Source organism: Suncus etruscus, chromosome 9, assembly GCF_024139225.1.
Source record: "Suncus etruscus isolate mSunEtr1 chromosome 9, mSunEtr1.pri.cur, whole genome shotgun sequence".
Lineage (NCBI taxonomy): Eukaryota > Metazoa > Chordata > Mammalia > Eulipotyphla > Soricidae > Suncus > Suncus etruscus.
Genome location: NC_064856.1, coordinates 48,610,635 through 48,635,399, shown reverse-complemented (window position 1 = coordinate 48,635,399; position 24,765 = coordinate 48,610,635). Strand labels below are relative to the sequence as shown.

The following is a 24,765-nucleotide window of genomic DNA, read 5'->3' as shown; positions in this document are numbered from 1 at the left end:
CTTTCTAGTGGGAGTGCAGGGTCTTGCATAAACTCATAGGAGTGGGAAAGATGGTTCTAAGGGTTCATGAACATGTGTTGCATGCTGGAGGCATAGGGTTCCAACCCCAGCACTATGCAGACCCATGAATAGGACTCACACAGGACTATGTTGTGAGCACTTTTGGGAGTAGCCAAAGACAAACAAATCAATTAAAATAAATGCCAACATTCTTTAGGAGGTCAAAGACCAGAGTCCCCAGCCAGGGAGCTTGATGTCAAATTCTGTGCTCTGATTAAGGTCTCCACTATTGCCCAGAACTCCACCTCCACAGAAAGGAAAATGGCAGCTGCCATATAAGTAAAGAGCCACTTGCATTCAGGGCCTTGGATACTATGGGCTTTGGTTTTGGAATCTGTGAAATGGGATAACAACCTTTGCCCTGAAGTCTAAAGGAGACCAGATGATAGGAGGGAGGGAGTTTCTCTATTGTTAGCAGCAGGACTACATGTGGGAGGCAATTTTCTTTCCTCCTCCCCCAGGGTCACATTATCCACCAAGCTCAGTGTCCTGGTAGGGTATAGGCACCTCACCACTCCCCTGATAGAGGCAGCCAGCAGCTCCTACTGATTCTGGGAGTATCACCCAGCCTCACAGACCTGGCATACCCCACTCACCTCCTCACTCACCCAACCTGCTTCTCATTACACTACCTCCCTGACACAAACCAGGTCCAGGTCTCATCTCCTCACAGGGTTTGGCAACCCCCATGCTATACCTTTCCTGCAAGTCTCAAGGAGCCTTTTATTTATCAGGACGATGAGCAGGAGCTAGGCCTGCTACCCCAGACCCCTCACTCCAGAACTCAGTGTCTCTTCTATGGGTAATACTCCTCCTTGGACTCTCCCCTGAGACCCAAATTTAATTGTAGCAGCTGCCAGAGTCCAAAGTACTCCTATTCTTTCTTGCATGCCCTGTGTGAACATTGCAGACACACCAGCATCCCCATGGCAAGGCCTGAGTGATTTGGATGGCTCCAGTGTCTGATGCAGGGCAACATAAGAGGGGAGGTACTGGGGCTATTTCAAGAAGGCCCAGAAACTCCGCTGACAGAAGAAGCTCTCAAACATGGGCAGGCAACTAGCTCCCAGAGGTCAGACACTCCCCATCTCCTGCCCACTCCCCTATTCCACCCCTACACAGCAGCCTTGGCTAATGGCATTACTTAGTAATGCATCGATTTCTTCAAGAACCTTCCAGAGCTGCTGATATCAGCCAAGTTCCCAAGACACCCCTGCCTGGAGCCCCTCCAAGCTCTGGGGCAAGAAAGAACCCAGTGTTCAATGGATTCAACCTATTGTTCAACCTATCCTGGATTCAGTCTCAATTGCTGGTCTGAAGCATCCAGATCCTCCCTGGAGTCAGCAGGAAGAGGGTGGATGGGCCTCTCCTCCATTTACAGCTAAAGACTTCAGACTCACATTCCTGCCATCCTCCCTCCCACCTCCCACCAACCACTAGGCCTTGCTGCCCTCTGTGAGTGCCAGTATCTTGGGTCCTTCAGTGCACCTGACAGGTTACTAGCTCTATCTAAACCCAACTTCTTCCATCTGAGAGTGGGACTAGAGGGGTTGAACCATAAAACTGTATCAAAGGGAATAAAACAGATACCTGCTACAGCAAATATACAGGATATATATTGAACATAGGATACCAGGTGAAAGGAGTTAGTTATAGGGGCCCTTGAAGCACAGAAGTAAAGTACATAACTCACAGGTAAGAGGCCCTAAATTTGATTCTTGGCACCACCAAAAAAGACACCTATGGGCCAGAGATATGGTTTAAAGGCTAGAGTCCATGCTTTACATGCAGAGGGCCTGGTTCCATCCTAGCACTACATAGTAGCCTAAACACTTTGGAGATTGACCTTTGAGCAAAGTGTCAGGAATATCACCTGAACATGGCTGGATATGACTCCAACCACCATCCTTCTGCCTCCACAAATGATGATGCTCTTGCAAGGCAAAGCTCGATGGCTTTTTTTTTATTGGTTTTTCGGGCCCCCTTTCACTTCAGATGCCAGAGCACGGGTCCTGGCTACAGATGTGGGGAGGGGGGCAGAGTTCCCTTGAATCCCTTCTTAGACCATAGGTACCAGCCCCAACCCCAGGTTATCATCTTTGTTTCTTTTTTTTTGGAGGGGGGGCACACCCGTTTGATGCTCAGGGGCTACTCCTGGCTAAGCACTCATAAATTGCCCCTGGCTTGGGGAACCATATGGGATGCCGGGGGATAGAACCGCAGTCCTTCCTTGGCTAGTGCTTGCAAGGCAGGCACCTTACCTCTAGCGCCACCTCGCTGGCTCTGATGGCTTTTTTTTTTTTTTTTAAACAGGTATAAATAAGAATCCCTGGTGAATGAATGAACAAACTGGGGGTTTATGAAGATATTTGGATATGTGAAGAGTTAACAGAGTTTAATGCATTTTCCTTGAACGCATCCCCAGGGTGGCCTGTATTAATCCCAGAACTTCAGGGCCTGAGCAGTACCATTCCAATATCTTTGGAGCACCATGTGAGAAACCCAAAGAAAGGGCAAGGAAAACCTTAATGGCATCACTAAGTGATGAAACCAACGGCTGTACAGTGCTCTGCTCAGCCTGATGCTCTGGAAAAGGGCAAACAATGAAAACAGTAAAGGGAGCAGGGGGTGCTGATGTGGGATGCATAGGGATATTGGGGGGGACATGGAGTTATTCTAGGACACATGAAGGACACATGTCCTTAGATGCCTGTCAAATCTCCTAGAATATACCACACAAAGAGGGAACCTGAAGCTAGCTGTGGCCATGGCATTAATGAAGGTCTAACAACACTGGTGCCTTAGTGGCAAAGTGGTTCCATAGAGTATAAGATGTTCATTATGGGGGCGACTGCACGGTGCGGGCGTGGAGTACACAGCAGCTCTGTACTTCTGATGGGTTTTTCTGAAAAGCTAAAACTGTCCTAAAAATAGATCTATTAATTCAGCATATGTGTGTATGTAATTTAAATATCTATTTGAATCTATCTAAGCATGAGGGATTAAGAGATTCACCCAAGGCCAAATAACCAACACAGAAGGCTCAACCCCAGGACTACAGACCCCAACGCTCGTGTCCCTGGTTAAAGTCCTGCCAGGCAGATCTGCCTCTTTCTCAGTACACATGGTCTATGCCAGTGTCCCTATATCTGTGGACCTTCAAATCACACCTCCAAGGGCCAGGCTCAATATCTGGGGTGCAGGAGTACAGGGTAGAGTCAAGAATGGAGTGGAAGATGGCTGGAGCAATAGTACAGAAGGCAGAGTGCTTACTTTGTATGAGTTTGACCCTGTTTGGATCCCCAGCATTATATATAGTCTCCCGAGAACCACCACCTGAGTGCAGAGCCAGGAGTAAGCCCTGAGCACCACCAGGGGTGTTGTACCCCAAAACAAAATTAAAATAAGACATAAAGAATGGTGAGAGGAAGGAGGAAAGGAACTCTCCAGGAGTGAGAATGGGGGTGGCAGGGACATGACCTGCTCCAAAAGCCTGCAGGGCCCTAGGAGAGAGCCCCGAGCATGAAAGCAGCAAAAGTTCCTCAGTTAGGTCTCACCTAGCACAGACCTGGACCCGGCTGGGTGGGGACAGTATAGCCACCAGGAGATTCCTCTGGCCTTGACTTGTAGTGTGTCTCATGATGGCCTTTGCCCTACATGCATTTCTAGGACATTCCCAGCACCTTCTGTTTTTCTATTGACATCATCAATTCTCTCCCCCATCCCCTAAAGAACAGCAGGGAGGGCAGGGGCTGCTCCTGCAGGGCTGGTGAACCTCACAGTCCTTGCTAGTCTGGGGAGAACTCCTCACTCCCAGGACGAATGGTGGGAAGAGCCAAAACAGGAAAAAGGACATCAGGTACAGGAAGCCCTGGCACCATGGAAGTTCTGACCCCCCAATCACCTCCAACTGTCTTTAACAGGGACCCATGTCTGATAGCTGATGACTCAAGGTGATGCCCTCAATCCCCCAAATGTCACTGAAAGTAAAACTCAGGCACGGAGGGCATAGGCCTACTGAGAATGCTTCCCATGGAGCTCAGGGGTATGGCCTTTGAGAGAAAGCAGGGCACCTTAGATAGGACTTACAGTCCTGCCAGTCCCTGGTACCCACACAGCTGTGCCTGTCATCACCTGAGTTCTGGGGCTCCCTACCCAGTGTCAAGGTCTGGCAACTCCCCCTCCACCAACCAAGCTACCCTTTTTCAGGAAAGCCTGCCAGGCAGCAAGCAAGATCCCTTCCAGGCAAGAGGTTCCGTAGCCCAAAGTAGATAATGAAGAGCTCTCAGCATGGTTGTAGCAGGGCACAGGGATGGGGTGTTAGGGCCAAAGACCAGTAAGTTTGAGTTTCCCTGACAGGGGTGGGGGTGGGGTCGTGGGATGGATGTGGGTGGAGTCTGCTGCCTAGAGGAGCCCCCTCCCCTTCTGGGGGCTCAAGGGCAGCGGCAAATTCCCCAATAGTTGGACTATTTCCCAAAGCGAACCTAATCCAAAGGGACAAAACAAACTCTGGCCCAGGTCATGGGCTGGAAGGCTAAAAGGTAGGGTGGGGTTCCTGTGAAAGTCCACTCTGAAATCTAGAAAATATGCCCAAAGCCCAGATGGGCCAGAGTGGGGGTCACCTGCTTCCTGCAGGCCAGGGGTTGAGCTGGGATTCAGTGCATCAGAGGACGGCACCCTCCTAGGAGGGAGCAGAGCCTGAGGCAGGAAGGAGGTGTCCCAGCCAGGAGGGAGGTGAAAGGACTCCAGTGCCCCCAGGTTCCAATCACAGGCTCATTGTTCGGGAGAAGCTACTCAATGTCTGGGGCCCAGCAGGAGGAGCCCTGAAAGAATCAATCACGTGGTAATTAGGGTCATTATTCTGCTTTCCTCTGGTGCCTGGCCTCCTGTTTACCCAACACTTCTGTCCCCAGAGGCCTTGGATCACTCTTCCTCCCTGGGAATCTTCCCAGCAGACCAGCTTTGCCTGCTTCTTCTTAAGGGGTCTCTTCTCTAGGTCTCCAGCCCCTCCTGACTGCATGCCAGCAGGATGTGTTCAAGCAGCCCAGCTCCCCAGGCTGGATCTGGGCAAGGGAAGGGTGAAGACTCCTGGATGCAGGCTAGGCCGTGCTGAAGCTGAGGGAGTGTCATACAGACCAATGTGGATCCTCCATGGGTTGTGGCTCAGCCATAGCACATCTACCTGCCTTGCATGTTTGAGGCTTTGGGTTTGCATCCCCATACCACATGATCCTCTAGCACAGAGTCAAGAGCAGCCACCAGGCACCACTCAGTGTGGCTCCAAAACAAATAACAACCAAACCAAACACATCCCAGGGCCTTCTTTTCAGAGGCCACCTGGTTGTAGCCATGACAGTTGTGTTTTAACCACAAGTTCAGGATTTTACAATTTTATAAATTATATGGTTATGTGGTTCCCCAAGTCTGCCAGTCAGGGAGTGATCCCCTGAGCACCATTGAGTGTGCCCTCCAAAATAAACAAACAAACCAGACCCTTGAGGGCAGACCTGCAGGGCAGGGGACCCAAATGTAGGGCTTTCAGAGGAATAGGAGTAACACTTAAGACACCACCAGGACTTGAGTCTCTGGACCTCGCTTTGCTTTTCCAGCAGTAATGACAGTCTTGCTGAACTGCCAGGGCTGGCTCAGCTTTGTTCAGAGAACAGAGCTCAGCACCCAGGAACTCAAACTCTGTGCTACGGACCCTCAACAGTAGGCTCCGAATCACCTCCAAGGAAAGGCCATAGTCAGATCAACCTGGTCCCGCCAACAGGGACCCTGGACTCAGGCCATGAAGACACCAAGGAGGACAGGGCCTTCCTGCCTAGCACCCAGCACAACACCTGCAGAGGCTTGTGCAGACGCCCTGCAGGGCCCACACCCCCTCTTTAAGCAGAACAATGAGAAGGATACAGAGAGAGCAATATCCCAGAGTCCAGTGGAGCCTCCCAACACCAGCCCAATGCTCTAGGAGAGAGACTTCCATTTCTCCTCCCTATACCACCCTGTTCAGGAGCTATGATTCAGTTGCAAAGCTCAGGCTGCTTTTTCCATGCCTCTCCCTGGTTGCCAGGGAAGGGGGAAGTGCCAGAAGAAGGAGGAAGCTGAGTCTGAGACCTGCAGTGAGCAAACTGGCCTCTACCCATTTTTTGACCCCTGAGGGAAGGGGGGGGGGGAGAGAGACAGAGACAGAGACAGAGAGAGAGACAGAGACAGAGAGAGAGCCTTCCCTAACAAGTTCTGGGATGCAAAGAGGAGGAAGTAGACCATTTAAGGACTCAGTCTCTAGGTTTGTTCCCCTCACACCTGCCTCTCCCAGGCCAGTCCCTCCTCATGCCACTGTACCCACCTTCTATATGACCCTTCCCCCAAGCTTCCCACCTCCAAGCTGTAGTTCAGGGGACTGGAATAATGCGGGAAGGCTCTGCAGAATTTCTCCCACTCCAACCTTATCCAAGTCCTATCCATCTTCATGACAAGGGGCCTATGCAAAGCTTGGCTTAATGTTCCCAGAGAAACCAACCCATAGCCACTTCCTAGGATCAGCTGGCAGAGCTCTCAAGGCTGGAGCACAGGGAGCTGAGCACAGAAATGGTAATTATCCTGTTCTGTGGTTGTTCCACCCACTGGGTCAAGTGCTGCTCCAGGCAGGGCCTTCTTCTAGGCTCAGACAAGCTTTTCTTAAGAGCTTACTGTCTGCAGCCTGCCCCAAGGGGTTTTGTGTGTGTGTGTGTGTGTGTGTGTGTGTGTGTGTGTGTGTGTATGTGTGTGTGTGTATGTGTATGTGTCTGTGTGTGTGTGTGTGTGTGTGTGTGTGTTTAAGATAGCAGGGGCCGGAGAGATAGCATGGAGGTAAGGTGTTTACCTTGCATGCAGAGGGATGATGTTTAGAATTCTGGGATCCCATATGCTTCCCTGTGCCGCCGGGGGCGATTTCTGAGCATAGAGCCAGGAGTAATCCCAAAGCGCTGCCGGGTGTGACACCCCCCCCCAAAAAAAAAACACCAAAAAAAATAGCAGGGGTCAGTAGGGTCCTGGAACTGGTACCTGGGAAGAACCACTGCCTCACCAGCCCACGGAGTAGGTGAATGATCAAAAGAAAGAGGAAATCACTACCCATGCACCCCTCACCTGACGGCCACTTCTGAGCCCCAAGCCTGTTCTGCCTTGAAATGGTCATCTGCCTTCTCCCAATTTTCTGGGGAAAGGGAGGAACAAATGAGAAAAAAAAACAACAAAAAAACACTTCTTATGTCTTACATGTATGAGGCCTGAAATTTGCTCCCCAGCAACACACAAACATGCATACACAAAATATACCTCGATATGTCAGCCAGAAAGATAGTTCAATGGGTTGTGTGTATACTTTATGCAGGAGTTCTAGGTTTGAGACCCAAGATCTTTGAACACCTCATGGTCCCCTGAACACAGTAGCAACTTCTGAATTGGAAGTTGCCACTGAGCACTGCCAAGTATAGTCCCCATTTATTTGTCAGCTTCTGCTCCCTGTATGTTTTGCTCCCTGAGCATTACTGATGTTTTCAGACCTAGACAGGACACTGATCTCACTCCTGTTTGTCTCTTTATCAAAGGCTTCTACAGAAAGCAGCTGCTCCTCTGCTGCCAGAAAAGCCTGGAACAGTTGGCCCCAGACTCCTTTCTCCTCTTTCCAATGTCCAGGCTTCCCTTTAGTGGACAGAGAAAATGGGCCTTGCTCTGCTGCTGAAGAGGAAACCCAGGGTGTTGGATGTGACCCCACACTCCCGGGTTTCTGGTTCATGCCCATGACCTAATCACTTTCCTGGGATTCCTTTAAACTACAGCTCTCCCCTGACAGTGAGCCCATAAATCCCAGGCTGGGGGCTAGAGTTATAGCTTACACATGACCAAGTGTTGTTGGATCCCTAGCACCCCAAAGAGTCCCCTGAATGCACTAGGAGCGATCCTGAACTCAGAGATGGAAATTACCTTTAAATACCTTCAAACATGGCCCCCAAACCAAAATAAATCCAGGCTGGTGGCAAGGAAACTGCCATGTACTTGACAATTATTGGGTCTGGGAATTGGCCCTAAGAGCCACATGCTGGGGTCTGGAAGCCCAGTTCTATCAATTCCTGAGCAGGTTCCCTCTTGCTTGATCTTGATCTCCCTGTTTCTAAAGTCGGGGAATTATGCACCAGACTTACCTCATGAGACTTAAGGAAGTGAGTGAATAGACTGAGGGGAGATAGTTGCTGCCCTCTACTAAGCCAGAGGAAACTGGGCTGAGCTGCTGATTTGTGGGACCATCCAGTAGAAGGGACCATCCTCTCTCTGCTTCCTTTCCTAAGCTGAAGGGTTCGTCCTTGGGGAGAGGCTCCTCTCTGGAACCTTGGTGGAACACTTTCTATTGCTTGTCACCCACATCCTTCTTCCTCTTTCTTCCATTCTTGAATCTTTACCTGGAAGAAGTTTCCAGTGGTTTTGAGCTGGGATCCTGGTTTTGAGCTGATGTCCTGTTCACAGAGTTGCTGATATCACTTTCCTGGAAGAGCTAAAAAGGCAAGGAGACATACTCAGTCAGATTGCTTCTTAGGCCATTTCTCTCCCACCCTCCTGGTCCTTAGCAGGACTCACCCTATGCACAATGTGTGCCCACCATGTGACTTACCCATCTTGTGCCCACCTTGTGCCATGCCACATCCAGTCCCTGTCGTGGAGAGGCCACCAGGTGGGTGAGACACAGTCAAATGCCATGAACTCCCCATCTTTCACCCACAAGTGCTACCCACATGCCTCCCAACCCCAAACCCACCACAACCTGCTCCCTGAACCACTCCTGCCCCCTCCTGGGACCACAGAAATGTGATCTGAGTCTGTGGGTAGAACCCAGGGCTGTGACTGACTCTAGGGGCCCCAGATGCCTTCTGGTACTGCCCTGGGCCCCACTTCTCTGGAGGCAGCCGACTAAACAGCTGTTCTAAAGCCAATCAGAGATGGCTGGGAGGCGGGATCTGGGGCACCACAATTATGTGGCTGACTTCTGACTCATCCCTGCCTCCCTATCACCAGCTCTGCCCTACTGACAGGAATGAGAAGGGGAGGTGGTGACACAGACCTAGGAAGAGACCCAGGTCCACACTGCAGCTTCAAAGGTTGCTGCCACATGCACCCTGGGGAAACTGAGGCCAGCAGGGTGGTGCCAGCTGAGGGCATGCCAGAAGTCAGAGGCAGAGCTGGGGTGGGACTCAGGATGCCCAGCAGACCCAGACTAATGGCAAGCCCCTGCCAGCTTTATGAACTCTGTCCTAGCCTGATCAGCCCTGAGAGCCCCAGGCCCACAAGAAACACAAGGCAAAGATTCAGCCTCAGCATGGAGGGGGATAGTGCTGGTTGGTACCATCACATCTGGGAAATGACATCCAACCACCAAGAGACCCCGGGGGCACCCCCAGGCCTGCTTCCCTTCACCTTCACTCCCCAGATCTCCAGCAGAGCCCAAGGGACTGTATACCTTATAGTTTACAGAATACTCTTATGTCCTCGCTCTCCCATGAGGATCCTCAGGCCTAAGAGACTGAGAAAATATAAATAGACAAGTGCCTCAATGTGCAGAGGCATAGCCTGGTGAGCTCTTATAAATCTCAGGCTGTCTGGGGCCACAGAGCCTACATTTCTGAAAAGTTCTAGGCAATGCTGATGCTGCAGGTCCAGAGCCCACAACTGAAGTAGGAAGAATAGAGTTCTTAAAAAATGCGATGCCAAGGTCAAACCACCCAAGTTAGAATCTTGCCTCCTGCTGTGTGACCTTGGACAAATTACTTCAGCTCTCTGAGCTTCAATCTGTTTAAATATCCAACAACAACAATAAAACCAACCCCTTAGAAATAAATTATGTAAACGATTGGCAGTGGTGGTTATTCTTTCAAAGTTTAAAATGGAAGCTTTGTGGTCACACCCAGTCATGTGAATAAGCCAAAATTTCAGCCCAAATCTCTATGCAAAGTCTGTGGGGCCACACTTCACCAGATATCCCAGACATATTGGACAGATATGGAGACTGAAGCCAAGAGAGGGGCAGGGAATGGAGCAGGTAGCCTGAAAGTCAGTGCCAAAGTGCAATTCATAGCTCCTGGCCTAGTGCTCTTTCTGTCATACCTTGAGAAAGCAGAACTAAAGAGATAACGCAAAGGCAATGCTCTGCCTGCAGGAGACCAGGGATCCATCCCTGCACCATATGGTCAGCTGAGCACCGGAGAAAAGAGAAAGAAGTGTCCCAAATTTTACTCATAAGGCCCCAGCCTAGCTGTCTCACCTAGCCAGCAGCAATCCTGCAACTCAGATATGCATCCTGGCCAGAGTGTCCTGTCTTCTCTGAATCTTGCCTGCTTGGCTCGCAGGGGAGATGCTGTCAGCTTCCTCCTTCCATCTTCATAGCCACCTCCTGAGGCTCAGGGTCACCCAGTAGGGGCTGGGACGGGGTGGGGTCCCAGCTCAGACCTGCTTCCACCCTCACCTTGGCTGCCCAGCACGAGGCCGTTGGGAGCAAGTGAGTCATTTGGAGGAAGTGCTGCCCCAAACAGGAAGTGGCTCTACAAGTAGAACCTCCCCTGAAGGATCTCCCCTGGTCTGGAGGTGGCTGGGGCGGTGGAGTGTGAGGAAGGGAGAAATGCCACAGGGCAGAGCAACCCTCTTCTGCCTTGCCCTTCAACTTGAGCATGACCTCATGCTGGGCTCTGTGGAAACTGTTGGGGAATTCACTGGGACCACAGCTGCTGCCTTAAAGCCTCTGTCTGAGCCTCCTTTCAACCCCTGGAGGACCAGGGGTTGCCCCACTGGCCTGCTGGTCTGACACTGTACAACTAAACCAAGGTCTAGAGGAAGTGGATATGGGTTTTCAATAAATAAGTAGGACTGGGGAGATAGGTCAAAGGAGTGAAGCATCTGCCCTGCATGCTGGAGGCCCCAAATACAATCCTGGGGACTATGTGACTCCCTGGGCATCAAGGGTGTAGCCCTGGTATCCCTTCCAATAAAACAAATGAGCAAGTTTAGGTATGAATGGAATGAATGAATGAAGCACCCAGGGTTTTTTTGTTTGTTTGTTTTGAGTCACATTTGGCAGTACTCAAGTCTTTGCTCGTGGCTCTGCCTTAACTGGAATTTAGGGAACCATATAGGGTAACAGGGATCAAACCTAGATGGGCTTTGTGCAAGGCAAACACCCTACCTGCTTTACTCTCTTTCCAGTCCTGAAACATTTGAATTTTGTTTTGTTTTGTTTTGTTTTTGAGTCATACCCGGCAGCGCTCAGGGGTTACTCCTGGCTCTACGCTCAGAAATTACTCCTGGCAGGCTCAGGGGACCATATGGGATGCCAGGATTCAAACCACTAACCTTCTGCATGCGATGCAAATGCCTTACCTCCATGCTATCTCTCCGGCCCCTGAAACATATGAATTTAAGCACCATCTGTAGTCAGCTGAAGGATCTGCCCTGTATCACACTTAGTTGCAGGAGAAAAGGGCTTTTGTCTGGAGTCCCAACCAAGGAGGATGTCCAGCAGTCTTTGGGCTATGGCTCTATAGAACCCAGGCTCCTCCACCATGCAGGCCCCTGGGAAATTCTTCTCCATTCCCATCTCATGGTTTTGAGTAACTGAAGGGGTTTCTGACAGAATGGAGATCAATGAGTGGCTCGGGAGTGGGGTCACCACAGCAAGAATGTTTAGGTGTCAGGGAAGATGATCATTCAGCTGGTCAGATCTCTTTACAATTAGCAAGCTGCAATAGCTCCTTTCAGAGCCAAATATATTTCCTTGGAGTGCTGAGGCGGGACATCCCTTTTCTGGCTTTTCTCCATGTTCCAATTTGTGTTTCTAAAGGTACTCATGTGGGAACAGAGTGATGGTATAGTGGGCTTGATCCCTGACACCAGATATAATTCCCCGAGCATGCCAAGATCCCTGAGCTCAGAGCCAGGAATAACTCCTTAGCACTGCTGGATTTAGCCCAAAATTCAAATAAATATAAAAAAGTACTCATAAATTAGTGAAATCTCTGTTGTGCATGTACATGGCAATTGACAGCATCTCACAATCTTTTACAAGTCATATCACTCAAACCAGTATCAAATAAAACAGATTTCCTACATCAGCAACTAGACAGATCTGAATACTAGAATTATTATTATTATTTTTTGTTTTTTGGTCACACCCGGCAGCACTCAGGGGTTACTTCTGGCTCTATGCTCAGAAATCATCCCTGGCAGGCACAGGGGGACCATATGGGATGCCGGGATTCGAACCTCTGTCCTTCTGCATGAAAGGCATACCTCCATGCTATCTCTCCGGCCCCTGAACACTAGAATTATTAACTGTCTCATTCTACAAAATCTTCAAAAAGTTTGAATATTTCATCTTACTTAATTTGATGCTTGTTCACTATCATATATATTGTTTCAATCACCATAACCTGAGAAAGAGAGAGAGCACAGTGGATAGGATGCTTGCCTTGCATACAGCCAACCCAGGTTTGATCCCCAACATCCTGTAAGGCTCCTAGAGCTGTCAAAATTCCTAAGTGTAATGCCAGGAGTAACCTCTGAGCAATGCTGGTTGCAACCCCCAATACATACAAAAAAAAATAAAAGACAAAACAAAAATAATAACTATAGGTAGTTTCATAAAATAAAAATTAATTTTTGAAAATATAAAATTGTTCTTTCTTTACTTTTTTCCTATTTAGGTGAAAATATATTAATATTACATTTATTTTTGTATTTTTGTATTTTTGGTTTTGATTACTCCTGGAGGTGCTTGGGGACCATTTGAAATGCCTGGGATCAAACTGGGTCATTTACATACAAGGCAAGTGCCCTACCTGCTGTACTCTCTCTCCAGTCCCTAATGCTTGATTTTTTTGGAGGGAGAGGGAGGGCATATCCATTGAAGCTTGGGTCCTACTTCTAGTTCTATGCTTATGGAGTTGATTTCTGACCTTCTTACTGGTCCATGCAGCGCTGGGAGTTAAGTCTATCTCTGTGGGTTAGACTTGACTTTTAACCCTTTGAGCTATCTCCCTGACCAAGTTCTTTACAATTTTACTATAACTAGCCTTTATTTCTGACCTTTATAGAGCTACAATTATCAATACTCAATTTTCAAATGATGTAAAAAAAAAAAAAAAACAGCTGTGCTCAGAGGTTGCTCAGAGACCATGTGGTGCTGGGGATCAAACAGGAATGGGGTCAGCCACCTGCAAGGCAAGCACTTTAACTCCTTTACTTATCTCTCTAGCTTCAAAATATTTATTATAACAATATGATTTTTTTTGTTTTGGGGCCACATCCAGTGGCTCAGGGGTTATTCCTGGATCTGTGCTCAGAAATCGCTCCTGGCAGGCACGGAGGACCATATGGGATGCCAGTTTTCGAACCAGCAAAGGTCCTGGGTCAGCCGCTTGCAAGACAAATACCCTACCACTGTGCTATCTCTCCAGCCCCAATAATATAATTCTTGATCTTGCTAGATGACAACAAAAAGCCCTCTATTTTACAAAATAAATAAGAATGTATGAATTCTAAGTCTTCTTACTCAGCCCACCCAGATGACTGTCGATAATTAAACTAAGTCTTCCTGGACCAGAGAGACTGTATAGGGGTGTAGCCAACCCAGATTGGATCCTTGGGGCCACATATGAACTCCCAAGGACTGCCAAGAGTGTCCTTAAACTTAGAGCCAAGAATATGCCCTGAATATTGCTGTGAGTCCCCAAAACAGATTCAGTCTTTCTGACAGTCACATTCAGTCAGAGACAGCTCTGACTCCCATAAATATCTCTAATGGACGTTTTGAAGATAGAGTTGTCAGGTGGGAAAGATCAACTTTTGTGATGTGTCTGGGCCTGCCTATAACCTGTCTGGATCAAGACCCTGAGGTCTCTATTTGAAATTTTGCCCAGGCCTGCCCTCTTTCCTACCCATATCACTTCTCCCTTTTGTGAGGCTCAAGCCACCAAGGCTGGGTGTGTCACCTTGTCAAGCTGGGTTGCCAGCTGGACCTGTGTTCTCCAGAGCCCACTTATAGGGGGTTTGCACACCCTTCGTGATCTTCTGTTTTCAGAGCTAATTCCCTTACAGTCAAGGCCCAGAACTTGCCTGGTCTCTCCACAGACCTGATGCTCTGTAGATTTGTATATTTAGGGACATGGGTGAAGGGATGGTAAGGAGGATACAGAGATCTTGTAGCACTATTAGGCTGAGTGAACTAAGTGACCTGTGCCTCTCCCAGCTGCTTTCCTTCTCCTCTGCATACCTGTTATTACTTCTTCACAGTTCACCCTTTTGCCCCATTCCTTGAACCTTCTGGGTCCCTGAAGGCTACTGTCACCAGAGTGGAGGCCAGGCATGGCTCAGTGGTAAAGGCACTGCCTCAATGCATCGCATGTGCCATCCTGGCAATTCTGCTGTGCAGAGTAAGGACCTGAGCCATGGGCTATTTCCAGATGTACTGTTGCAGCTGCATGAGCACCTCCAGGAGAGGGCCTGACAACCTGTGAGTACTGCATCTAATACGTGCATGAAGGTTGGAAAGATACTAAACCAGGGATATTAAAGCAGGCTGCACTGCATGCAGCTGGCCTAGGTTTTGACCCCACAATACCACACAGGGTCCCCCAAGCACTACCAGGAGTGATCCCTGAGCACTGAGCCAGGAGTAAGCCCTGAGTACTGTTGGATGTACCCTCTATCCCATGACGTCTGAATGAGCATTATGGCCAATGAGCAAGAGTGTGACTGCTCTTATGTGGGAACATAACTAAAGCATGTGATCCCAGGAATCACTGGAGTCGTGTGTGGGACTCGTGTGTGAGCAATTTTCTGTCATTGCAACAGGCAGAAAGGGAAGGGTAGGGAGATGAGAAAACAACAACCCACGAGAATGCGTGTGTTAGGCACTTGGGTAACAAATCACTCTGTTCCTACCCACGGCCAGAACTAACTTCTTTCACAAAGAGCCATATGGCCAGACCAGGTCCTGGAGGGAGCAAAGTGTTGAGGAGAAGGCAAGAGAATGTGAGAGGTAGGAGGCCTGGGTTCTACGCTGGGCCTCTTGAGACTTGGCACCTCATCTGTAATGTGGGGAACACACCTAGACCCCTTTGTGGAATGGCTAGAGATCCCCTGCACCTAGGATGTGGCAGGACTTTGTAAACCATAAAGTGTTGAGCCTACCTCTCTTGAGCTTCCCGCCTGACCCGGAGCACACTACAACTAACAACTGTCCACTGCCCCCACCCCCCTGAGAAGCTGAGACCTGCCACAAGCTCTTCCTCTTTCTTCCTCCCATCTCAGGAGCTTCCCACATGTCAGATCAGAGGCCCAGGGGCTTATGGCTGCTGCTCAGAGGACAGCTAAGCCAGTGGAAGAGGCAGGATTCAGACTGTCTGAGTCCCCAGCCAGTCTAGACAACTAAATCCAGTTACCCACACACGTTTCTGGATAGTTCCTACAGGTCCGGAGAGATGAGATCCAGGGCAGATTCCACTGGAAGAACAGAGTCTAATGGTGCAGGCAGATAAAAAGCTCATGTAGGCCAAGGTGACAGGAGCATGGGAGGTGGGCTGCAAAGGGGCCTTGGTGGTGGATCAAAGTTGTCTCCCAATCTCATTCCAACCTGCCCCTATTCAGGACCCACATCAGCAGTGGCAAGTCACTGGGAGCGGGTATATTTATTTCCCCTGGACTCAATACCGAGTAAGCTGCCTCCTGTCTGCTCCTAGCCTGGTGCCTGGGAGGGAGTCTCATACATTCCAGACCACTTCTTCTTTGGGGTCACCATCCTAAGTTCACCTCAGTCCCAGTGTCTGCAGTCCGCAGGCCACAGGAAAGTGCACACACTAGAGGGAACCAGCCACTGACATGTGGGAAGCAGGGTCCTGCTCATCTGAGCAGAGACATCTCTAGGGTCTCTATGAACTCATTGCATCCAGCCCATTTCATAAACTGTGAGTGGGGTCCCGTACCCAAGTACCCAAATGTGGACTATGTGAAAATTTGGCAACAGTAAAGCTTCTGAACTGCAGCCATCAAAAATTAATTTAAAAAAATTTTAAAGGGTGGAGAGATAGCATGGAGGTAAGGCATTTGCCTTGCATGCAGGTCGGTGGCTCAAATCCCGGCATCCCATATGGTCCCCTGAGCCTGCCAGGAGTGATTTCTGAGCATAGAGCCAGGAGTAACCCCTGAGCACTGCCAGGTGTGACCCAAAAAAAAAAAAAAAAAAAAAAAAAAAAAAAAAAAAAAACATTTTTTCAAATAAAAATAATAATTTAAACTCAAACATATCATGGATGCAGAGACTTTCTGGTGGCCCTTGCCCATGTTGCACTGAGAAATTTACAAAGGAGTCACCAGGTGGAGAGATAGCCCAGGTTGAGGAGCACACACCTTGAACAGAGGTCCAGACTTCATCCCTGAGTATTACTAAGTGTGGCCCCTCAGTTCTAACCTGGGTGTGGCTAAGAAAGAAAATAAAAAGGAGAAGCATCAGAGTGGGAAAAGTTTGGTGGCTGCCAGATACTCATCTGGAAACTTCCAGAGCAGAGGCCGACCTCTCCAACTACTGCTAGGCACTTAATTCAAGTTCTGAGTCAGGAGAATTTGACTGAGGAGGGAGGGGCCCGTGCAGAGCAGGGATGGGATGACCACAGTTCACAGAATCAGCCATGGAGTGCAGTGCAGATTCTGTCCTCTATCCTGTATTTTTTTGCTGTGTGACCATGAGCAAGTTACTTCCCCTCTCTGGGAATCAGAGAAGGACACTGTGGGGAAATTATCTGATTTCAGGGAGTACATACAAAATTTAGGTTAAAAATGTTGGAATAAAGGCAGTAGTATAGTGGATAGGGTGTTTGTCTTGCATGAGGCAGATCCGAGTTTCATCCCCATCACCCCAAGAGTCCCCTGAGCCCAGCCAAGAGTGATCCTGGAGTGCAGAGTCAGGAGTAAGTTCTGAGCACTGACAGGTGTGATCCAAAAACCAAAACCTAAATATGTTTAGGGTGCTGAAGGTCAGGGTGGGGGATACTTAGTTAAAGTGACACAGCAGGTGAGAGTTGGGTTATTTTGTTTTTGTTTTTGGGCCACATCCAGCAGCACTTGGGGATTTCTCTTGGCTCTGTGCTCAGGGGACGGTATAGAATGCCAGGGATTGAACCTGGGTCAGTTGTGTGCAAGACAAATGCTCTTGCCTTGCTATGCATTGCCCTCTGTCCTATGTCTCCAGCCCCAGAAGGTGAGAGTTAGGGCTGAGACCTGGGCCTGTCAGGTTCTGCCCAGCTTGACTCCCAGCGGTCTGTGAAATAGCTGGTGATGTGTCAGGAGTGGAAGGTGGGTCAGGGCTAGCCCAGACTGAACTCACCAGTTAAAAGTCCTGCAGCATAATTTCTGCTCATTCAGTCTGGACAACCCACATCTCATAAACCATCCCTGAGCACCTTCTGTGGAAGGCCCAGTGGGCACAGTGGGGTGGGCTGGCCAAGAATTAGAGCCAAAGTCAACCCAGGAGATGCAGGGGAACTGACTACTATCTGCTGTGGCCCATCTCTGCATCCTCAGCACTGGCCCAAGCGGTGCAGCCAGGACTGCAGCTTTCTCCAGAGAGAAACTACAGGGGAACAGGAGAGATCACTCGAAGCCAAGAAACTGGGGTGGCACCAGATCTGCCCAAGTGGGGGACTCTGTAGGATGCTACAACCAGAAGCTGAGACCCAGAGAGCCAGTTCCTGGACTTGGGGGTGTGAGTGCAGTGTGGGCACAGAGAGGCTCTCAGAAGGTCCTAGTTCTGTTGACTACACCAGCCTGGGGTTTCCTAAGTGGGAGATGGGGAAGTATTGTCACTTATGGGGTGTCTCCTGGGCAAGTCCTGCAAATCTAGTACTGGGCAAACTGTAGATCTAATCCACTCTCACATTTCCAGAGATGCTGTCAGGTACCAACCAAGTCCTCTGGGACCCTTCTGAGGTTAAGGGGCTCTCTTTTCCTCCCAACAGCCCACATCTGCAGAGGCAGAGTCTTCCTGTCAGAGGTCCAATCCTTGGGCACCCCTACCAGCACAGCCAATGTGGCCCACTATCCCTGGGGCCTGGCTCCAAGGCACATTGGCTTCTCCTTTTTCTGCTGCTATTTTCCCTATTCCCTTAGCAAGTATGGGGGTTTCTGGTTTCATTTTTTTTTTTTTTCCTTTTCTGGAAAACTTCCCAGTATTTTTCTCTTACAAAACTTTTGTCTCAGGGTCTGCTGGGGTTGCTCCAGCTCCCAAAACAGGTGCTGCTGACCTTCCCTATGAGGGAGAAGAGACTGAAGCACAGCCGAATCTGAGCATTGCCATGTCTGTTTATGTCCCAGACCACAGACCTGGCCTGGCCTTCCTTGAGGCTCGCTGGCTTGTTTCTGTGAGACTCAGGCTCCACAGGGGATGACTAAGTGCTCAGATTCCTCTCATTGGCTCAGATCCTGTTTTGGTCAATCCTTGTGAATCAGGGCGGGTCTGATATTCTGGGAATGCGGGGAGACTTCAAACCAACTTCATGAAAACAAGTTGTAAAAACATGGTCCGCCACTTCAGGAGGGCCTGGCCAGCCGGCTGATGGGCTTGGCTCCCCGAAGTAGGGTTGGACAAGTTCACCAGAGAGAGCGCACAGCAGGAAATGCTTAGGGTAGACCTGGAGGAAGAACTTCCGCAGAGTGGGGAACTGAGTGCAGGAAAGATCCTCTGTGGAAACAGGGCGGCCCATGTCCTGACCTTCCCTGGACACTCTTATGTGCAGCATCTGGCAAGCCACTCCTCTGGGAAGCACTGAGATGCAAACTGTGAAGCATATTCGGCTGGGCTCTGGGCTTTGGCTGTTTCCTGGTTCTTTTTGTTTTGTTTGCTTCAAGGGCCACACTTGTGATGCACAGGATTTACTCCTAGCTCTGTACTCAGGAATTATTCTTGGTAGTGGTCGAGGGATCATATGAGAAACCAGGGATCAAACCCAGGTCAACTGCATACAAGACAAATGCCCTATTCATTATATTATACTATACTATCACGCTAGTCCATGGAAACTGGTTCCTGAGAGTGCTAAGTATCTGCAGGTGAGGGCCCAAGTTTCCAGGCATCCCCGTGCAAGGATACTCAGGAGTCTGGCCAGGTTCAGACAGGATTGAGGGTGCCCTGGTAACACACAGCCAGCACACTAAGAAGGGGTATAACAAGCAGGCACTGAGAAAGTTTCCTGTGCCCCCCAGCTCAGCTCCTCCCCAACTCCTCCAGGCAGCAGTCTCAACTGGCCTGAGCCTCTCTCTAGCTCAGTTTTCAAACTTTTTCCGCTCAAGATCCGTGTTTGCTTAAGAAATGCAACACAGTCTTATGATGTGTTTGATTTTGAATTACTTGTTGTTTTGAAGCTATGCCTGGCAGTGTTCAGGGACCACTCCCAGTCCAGAGCCCGGGGTCCATTTGGGCAGTGCACCATGACGTGCCTGCGATTAATCTAGGGCTCCTACTTAGCAGCACCCACCCCAGTCCTTTGAGCTCTTTCCCAGACCCAAAATTACCTTTATAGCTGCGCATTCAGAAATATTTGTTATTGACAAATTTCTCACAAACCCTCTCCTACACCCTTCACATTCAGTTCTGTGACCCCAGAACCACAATTTGAGTACAGCAGGTAAGGGTGCTTGCTGTGCATAAGGCCAACCTGGATTTGATTGCTGGCACCCCATATGATCCTCCAAGCACTGCCAGTAGTAATTCCTGAGTGCAAAGCCAGGCATAACCCCTGAGCAGTGCCAGCTATGGCCCCAACAAACAAAAGTAGCTCGGTATTAGCTCATCCCCTTCACCACTACCCTGCCCCTCTTCCACTGGGTTGGTCTCAGTCCCCTGGACACTGGGAGGCTCTGGACACTGACACTCAGCTCCCCTCTCCCTCTTGGCCATACAGCCCCTTCTCTGGCTCCTCTATGCCCAGACCTTACACTACTAACTTCTGTCCTCTCTGCCCCCTGCTCTGGCAAGAAGGAGTTTTTACTCTGTACCTTAGCCAGTCCCTCTCTGCCTACATCCAACTCAAGTATACAGTGACATTCTATTCAACTACTGCTCCCCACTCTTTCCCATCCCAAGGCACCCCCATTCTCCTGGGCTTAGAGGATGAGAATCATCTTTACCAGTACTCCATCCCTGTCTTCAAACTCCCAAATCCCATCTGGTAACAAACCCTGTTCTGTACTCCACACTTTCCTCCTCTCCCAAACATATCTCAGTTCGGGGGACAGAACTTTAATATCGAAAGCAGAGCATTTGCTTTGCATGCAAGGCACTTGCTTTGCATGCAGATGACCTACATTAAATCCCTGGCATCACATATGGCTCCAGAGCCCACCCCCAGAAGTCACCCCAGAACACAGAACAAGGAGTATCACCAGGTATGAGCTCAAAACAAAACATCCCTCAGTTTTCTGTGGCCATGCCTTTTCCTGTGGCATCTGCCAGCACAGATAGTCAGCTGTCTGGCTAATGACTGCACAGCCCTGCAGGCAGGGATGGGAACATAGCAGTGGTAGAGAACATTTGGGGCATGTGAGGCCCCAAGTTCAATCCCCTCAGCAGAGGCCCCTCCCCCAGCGCCACCTGATGTGACTCTCACAGCTCTCAAACATGGAACCATCTGATGCACATGACTGGCCCAGGGAATTGCTAGATGGTCCCTGGGATCTGGGTGTCAAGTGCTCTGGGAGACAGGCGAGCTTATCCTGGTCTCAGAGCTGGTGTTCCTGATTACGGGGCAGAGGAGAGGGAAAGATATAAGCCCTCCAGGTTGGCCCTGGAAGGGCTGTGCCTGCTTCAGCCCTTCCTTCTTTCTCCTTTTCTGCAAACTCCTCCTTCAGGAAGTCCTGCCAGTGCCAGGGAAGGAAGCTGCACTCAGATGCACGCCCCATGTCTAGACCCCACCCCAATCTCTCCCTGGAGCACCCTGTCAAATGTACCCTCAGAGCTTCTAGGATCTTTACTTCCCAACCCTGGTCCTGTCTACCTCCAGATCCCAGCTCAAACATTGTCCCCCATCACCTAGGTGACTTCTATCTCAGGACACAGCGCTCTAGAGTTTGATTCCAGGCCCCGCTATGGTGTATTCTCCACGCTGTTGCCCATGAGAACACCAGGCACGAGAGAATGGGTTCCTCTCTAACCCTACCTGCAAGTCTTTGCTCTCTGTAACATCCCTATAAGCTTGAGAAAAGTCTTCACGTAGTACATGAGGGTCCAGCAGGCAGATGACTTGCCCCCAAAGGACATCTACTCCTCCAAATCAAAGGCAATCTGTGCACCACTGACTTGGCTATAGATATATAAAAGGTCTGAAGCTGGGCTTGCTCCTACTATAGAATCTGGGGTGTGTCTCTGGGCCCCAATTTCTCCCTCAGTGAGGTGAGGGGAGACAATACATCAGTCCTCAAGGTCTATTCCATCAGGACTATGCAGTGTGACAATATGAAAGGGGAAACCACAAGAGGTACAGAACTGTTGCCCACAGAGGGGGATGGGGGGCACAGAAGGAGTCCTTGTTAAGGCTGGCTTCCAGGCTCCTCCAGACCCCTCTACCAAGGCAGTCACACACCCCAACTTTCAACCTCCTCCTCCAGAAGGCAGGGCCTACATGAGAGGATTCACAATAAGAGGCAGAAAACCAAACCTGTGTGTTGGGGCTGCTGAGCCCCCAACACAATCCAAAGTCAATGCTCTGGTGAGATACCTACTATGAACCCTGCATTCCTGCTCCCCTAGTTATGCTCCAGGTTCCCCTTCAGAAGTGCCTCTCCCATTAGAACTCACCAGTGAGTACTTCATAACTGAGAAACAAGCCAGGTCTTCCTGGATCGATGTACTCAAACAATTGCACATTTAACACTGGTCCCCACATGGCCTTAGTGGCACCTTCCCAGGTCCCTTTCTCCCTAAGGCTAAATCCAGTCCACCAGCAAATACACACCTTCCTTTGCACGGACTATCATGGAATGTCACTTGCCTCCTATGGATACTGTGATGTTTCCATGGGAAACACTGTCATCCCCATTGTCTTCGCCAGCATCAAGTGGTCTGGAGGGAATTCGGGCATCAGAGTCCATGCACTTGAGTAAATTGCAGCTGGTCAGAATCACTGTGACTGCATAAATAGCTACCACTTGGCTGCTGTGCACAGATGCAGTTCTAGACATTTCCTGTGGTTTCACTCCTGGATCCCCACAATGGTGGCAGAGTGTATCGCTAAAGGTATCTGCAGAGATACCTCCCCTTCCTGTGATGTCACTCAGATCCCTTTAGGAAAGGGAGGAGGGTCAATGTTGCCTCACTTGGAGCTAGATGGGTTGAGCTGGGGGCCTGATGGGGCTCCCCAGCAAGGCATCAGATACACTGTGGTCTTTGCCTCACTCCCAGGCATGCTCACACCAAGACACCAAGACAACGGCTTGCCTGAAGGCCACGAAGGGGGGCAAAGTCTAACAAGCCATGAGAAGGATAAAGGCCTCCGTCCATGAAAACAATGTGGGCCAGAGTGAATGCACAAAGGGTAGGTGTGTGCCTTGCATGTGACCAACCCAGGTTCCGTCCCCGTACCATGTACTTTAGGCCACCAGGAGTTATTCCTGAACACAGAGCAAGGAATAGCCCTGAGCACTGCTGAGTATGGCCTAAAAAAACAAGCAAACATGAGAGAGAGAGAGAGAGAGAGAGAGAGAGAGAGAGAGAGAGAGAGAGAGAGAGAGAGAGAGAGAGAGAGAGAGAGAGAATGGAGAAGCTCAGCTTCCAGCAGCTCAGTAACTTGTGCTTTTTTTTGTTTGTTTGTTTTTGTTTTGTTTTTTGTTTTGGGGTCATACCCAGCAGTGCTCAGGGGTTACTCTGGCTCTACGCTCAGAAATTGCTCCTGGCGGGTTCGGGAGACCATATGGGATGCCAGGATTCGAAATACCGTCCTTCTGCATGCAAGGCAAACACCCTACCTCCATGCTATCTCTCTGGCTTTTGGTCATTATCTTACTGTGATACTAGAGACTCAGAGCCAGGCTGAGGCCACCTGACTACAAGGGCCAGAACAATAGTACAGTGAAGTAGTGTACTTGCCTTTCACACAGCTGACCCAGGTTTGATCCCCAATATCCCATGGTGCCCCAAGCCTGCCCAGGAGTGATACCTAAGAGCACAGCCATGGGGGTCAGAGAGATGGCATGGAGGTAGAGCATTTGCCTTGCATGCAGAAGGACTGTGGTTCAAATCCTGGCATCCCATTTGGTCCCCCTTGCCTGCCAGGAGCGACTTCTGAGTGCAGAGCCAGGAGTGACCCCTGAGCGCTGCCAGGTGTGACCCAAAAAACCTCAAAAATGCAAAAACAAAAATAAAAAACTAAGCACAGCCAGGAGTAAACCCTGATGTGACCACCAAGTCAAAAATAAATAAATAAATTCTCAACCTCCAGAAACTAAGATAAGAAAGGAATATCTTTAGATATCCACTAAGCTTAGGGGTCCTGCATCATGTCATGTCACTGTCATCCCAAAACTGTGGCATCCCTGAGCCTTGAAGAAGTAGCAGCTGAGACACAGGAAAAGGCAACTTGTCTAAAGTTACAGAGCTAGAAATAGGTAGAACCAGGTTCTAGACCCATGGAGTCCACACTGGCTGCTTCTGAGGCCCTGTGTGTTTCCAGGCTCACAGTGGGCCTCAGTGAGTGGTTGCCAAATAAATGAAACTGCTGTGGGAGGATAGAACCAAAGAACAGGTGAGGGGTGAGTGAAAGCAGAGAGGGAGGATCTCAGACAAATAATGCAAAAGATGCAGGCAAAAGATGCAAAAGAGCTGTGGCCAGCCACTCTGCTTGGGGCAGCATCCAGGGCCCTGGAGGAGAAGGCAGGCAGAGAAGCTGGGTGCCACAGTCATGGGCCACTTGGCTGCATCTGAGAGTCCTCTCCCTGCCCCCTCCCACACACAGAGTTTTCCCTGGCCTGCATGCTACAGGGTTAGTATAATCCCTGGAGAGTCTGTCCCTCCCTAGGAAAAGTCTGGGGAGCCTGAGACTTATAGGAAGTGGCGAGTGGGGAGTCTGGAGACCTGGATAATCCTGGCATGAACTGAGCACCTGAATGAGTCTCTGCCCTCCCTGGTACTGTCAGGTACTGTCCAGCTCCTCTGTGCTCAGACTCACCAGACACTGGGCTGGTTGGTAGCTGCACAGGGCAGAGGTAAACTGAGGCATGTGTGTGCCAGCTCCCAGGATGTTTTCAACCACAAATCCTGCCCGAGAAGGGAACAGGGTGGGCATGAATCACCCCTGTTGGGAGCATGAGTGTGCCTGGCCTTTCCATAAGCAAACTCCTCACAGTAGCAAGTGACAAAGCCTCAGACTTAAGTGCTGGGGACCAGAATGCAACCTAAGGTAGCCAGCCACCAAATTCCTGCTCTTCCACAAGACCAGAGAAAGGAGGAAGCCATGTTCTGGGAAGAACAGGGGGATACAAAAAATGCAATTGAGGGGCCGAAGAGATAGCCTGGAGGTAAGGTGTTTGCCTTGCATGCAGAAGGTCGGTGTTTCAAATCCCGTCATCCATATGGTCCCTCGTGCCTGCTGGGGCGATTTCTGAGCTCACAGCCAGAAATAACCCCTGAGCACTGCCGGGTGT

General features: G+C 49.8%; 1 protein-coding gene across 1 annotated transcript in view; it reads right to left on the bottom strand.

Moving 5' to 3' along the window:
- The window catches only part of GDPD5 (glycerophosphodiester phosphodiesterase domain containing 5), an 89,869-nt gene that overhangs the window by 43,632 nt on the left and 21,472 nt on the right, over positions 1-24,765 (bottom strand). The window contains exon 2 of the mRNA XM_049780284.1: positions 8,502-8,593. The gene's annotated coding sequence lies outside the window, so the exon portion shown is untranslated. The remainder of the gene's footprint in view (positions 1-8,501; positions 8,594-24,765) is intronic.